We start from the raw sequence: 4,732 nt of genomic DNA on the forward strand, positions 1-4,732 counted from the left end.
GGGGCCACTACTGTTCATAGTGGCCCTTCTGGACATGCCCACGGTCACTCGGAGAGCCACTGTCACTAGCTATGCTGATGACACAAAGATATCTCAGGCAATAAAGAATCCTGATGATATTATAAGCCTGCAGAATGACCTAAATGCAATATATGAGTGGGCAGAGCAAAATAATATGTAGTTCAATGCAAAAAAAATTTCAAGTACTGCGCTACAAGACCACAAGTACCTCCAAACTGGCATACACAGAGCCTGGAGGTACTGCAATCCCAGAACCACAAACAGTAAGAGATCTGGGCATCAACATGTGTAGTGATGCATCATTTCACATGCACATTGTCAAGTTGACAGCAAAGTGCAGACAACTGGCAGGGTGGATACTGAGGACATTCCGTACAAGGGATCAAAAAGTCATGTTGACTCTATGGAAGACATTTCTTCTGAGATCGCCTAGACTATTGCTCTCAGTTGTGGTCACCACAGTGTTAAGCGGACAGCAGAACTCAAGGCAATTCAGCGGCACTATACAAAAAAGATCGCCACAGTCCAACAGATGAACTACAGGGAGCGACTGAAGGCACTAGGTCACTACTCCCTGGAGTGCAGGCGGGAGAGATATGTAATAATATACATATGGAAAACACTGGAAGGACAGGTGCCAAACTTTGGCATCAAGTACTGCAGGAATGCCGGCACGGGTCGCCATTGCATCTCACATAAGAACGAGATACTGCAGCAGCCTCGGTTTCAGAGGACCTCAGCTCTTCAATGCCCTGCCAAAACATTTGAGAGACATGCAAGACATGGATGCGGAGGTCTTCAAGACAAAACTTGACGCTTTCCTCTCCACGATACCAGACGAACCAATGGCTCGTAATGAGACGCAGTTTAGGGCAGCGATGTCAAATTCTCTTATACACCACTTGGTTGAAACCCATAAATAAATCAATAAATATATATATATACATACATAATATATATATATACATATATATATATATATATATATATATATATATATACATAGATATGTACATATATATATATACATATATATATATATATATACATACATATGTACATATATATATACATATATATATATATACATAGATATATACATATATATATACATATATATATATATACACACACACATATATATACATATATATATACACATATATATATATATGTATATACATATATATATACATATATATATACACATATATATATATGTATATACATATATATATATACATATATATATATATACATATATATACACATATATACATACATATAAACATATATACATACATATACACATATATATATATATATAAATACATAAAGCGGACGTTAAACGATATATACATATATATATATATACATATATATACACATATATATACACATATATACATACACATACATATATACACATACATATATACATCCATACACACATATATACATACATATTTATATACATCTATACACACATGAAATATACATACATATATATATACATATTTACATATATATATATACATACATATACATGTATATTTATATACACATTTATACATGTATATTTATATACACGTATATATATGTATATATATATACATATATAAATGCATATATACATGTTTATAGACATATGCATATATGCATATGCATACATATATGTATATATACATATACATACATATATGTATAAATAATTATGCATACATATATGTATAAATGCATGTTTACATGTATACATACATATTTACATATATATATATATATGTATATATACGTATTTACATATATGTATATATATATATATATATTTACATATATATGTATATACATATTCAAATATATATGTGCATATACATATTTACAAATATATATATACATATCATCATCATCGTTTAAACGAGCACTTTCCATGCTAGCATGGATGTTTATATACATATGTATATATATATACACGTATGTATATGTATATACATATGTATATATGCATATGCATACGTATATGTATATATACATATTTACATATATATATATATGTACATATTTACATATGTCTATGTATATATACATATTTACATATATATGTGCATACACATATTTACATATATGTATGTGTATATACATATGCATACATCTATATATATATGTATATATATATATATATATGTACATATGTATACATCTATATATATACATATGTATACATCAATATATATATCTATACATCTATATATATATATATATATATATACATATGTAAACATGTATATATACACATATGCATACATGTATATAGATATATATATATGTATATATACGTATGTATATATTCACATGTAGAGATATATGTATATATACATACATATAGATACATATATATACATATAAATACATATATATGTATATATCCATATGTATACATACATATATGTATATATACATACATATTTATGCATATGTAAATATCGATCTTATCCTTATTTATATAAATATATACATATGCATACATAAATGTGTATATACGTATGTATACATATATATGCATACATAAGTATATATACATATATATATATGTATATATTTATGCATACATATATATGTATACATATATGTATATATACATGTATATATAAATATATGTATATATATATATATATACATATGTGTATATATACATATATGTGTATATATACATATATGTGTGTGTATATATATATATATATATATACATATATGTGTATATATATATACATATGTGTATATATACATACATATGTGTATATATACATATATATGTGCATATATACAAATCTGTGCATATATTCATATATGTGCATATACATATATGTATATATAAATATATGTATGTATACATACATGTATATATACATATTAGCATATATACATATATGCATATATACATATATGCATATATACATACATGTCTATATGTTGTTGTTGGCACTCAGACACTTACAACGTCAAGGGTTCCAGTTGATCCAAACAACGGAACAGCCTGCTCATGAAATTAACGTGCAAGTGGCTGAGCACTCCACAGACACATGTACCCTTAACGTAGTTCTTGGGGATATTCAGCGTGACACAGTGTGACAAGGCTGACCCTTTGAATTACAGGCACAACAGAAACAAGAAGTAAGAGTGAGAGAAAGTTGTGGTGAAAGAGTACAGCAAGGTTCGCCACCTTGCCCTGCCGTATATATACATATATATACATATATACATATATATACATATCATCATCATCATCATCATCGTCGTTTAATGATGATATGTATATATATACATATATATACATATATATATATACATATATATATATACATATACATATATATATACACTCTCTGAGTGGTTGGCGTTAGGAAGGGCATCCAGCTGTAGAAACTCTGCCAAATCAGACTGGAGCCTGGTGTTGCCATCCGGTTTCACCAGTCCTCAGTCAAATCGTCCAACCCATGCTAGCATGGAAAGCGGACGTTAAACGATGATGATGATGATACATACATATATATATATATATAAGGTTAAGAAGGGTATTGGATTTAACCAGACCGAAAGATACAGGTAATACCGAGTAAGTGCTGTATACCGGCTAGTTTTGCACCATTTGTTGTATAAACAGGATTGGGGATTATAAGTCGTGTATATGTATAAATAGAGAAAAGGATAAAGAGAACAATGGCAAAGTTAGAAATATATTTTATGGATAGAGTCTTACAGCTGTTTCAGGGAAAATCAATGCATCCCTTCATCGGAGACAGAAATAGTAGAAGAATCGATTATTATATCTATAAGCGGAGAGTTATAGTAGGAAGTGAGTGTGAGTGTGATGCGATGAAAAAAGAAAGAAAAAACAGTACTTGGAGTGTAGCTTCATTCCAGTATTAAGTAACCATGTAAATAATCCTTATTGGAATTTTCCGGAGATAATTGTTGTAGCAAAGGCTGATATTCCCACAAGGATTATTTACATGGATACTCACTACTTGAGTGAAGCTACACTCCAAGTACTGTTTTTTCTTTCTTTTTTCAGCGCATCACACTCACTCTCCGCTTATAGATATAATAATTGATTACTCTACTATTTCTGTCTCTGATGAAGAGATGCGTTGGATTTTCCCTGAAACAGCTGTAAGACTCTATCCATAAAATATATTTCTAACTTTGCCATCGTTCTCTTTATCCTTTTCTCTATTTATACGTATATATACACATATATACATATATATATACACATATATATATATACATATGTACATATATATACATATGTACATATATATATATATACATATATATATATATACATATATATACATATATATATATAGATATATATATATATACATATATATACATATGTACATATACATATGTACATATATATATATATACATATGTACATATATATATATACATATATATACATATGTACATATATATATATACATTATATATACATTATGTACATATATATACATATGTACATATATATATATATACATATATATATATATACATATATATATATACATATATATACATATGTACATATATATACATATGTACATATATATATATATATACATATATATACATATGTACATATATATAATATACATATATATACATATGTACATATATGCAAACATATACATATATATGTACATATATA

The sequence above is a fragment of the Octopus bimaculoides genome, chromosome 11, assembly GCF_046866305.1.
Source record: "Octopus bimaculoides isolate indiv1 chromosome 11, ASM4686630v1, whole genome shotgun sequence".
NCBI lineage: Eukaryota > Metazoa > Mollusca > Cephalopoda > Octopoda > Octopodidae > Octopus > Octopus bimaculoides.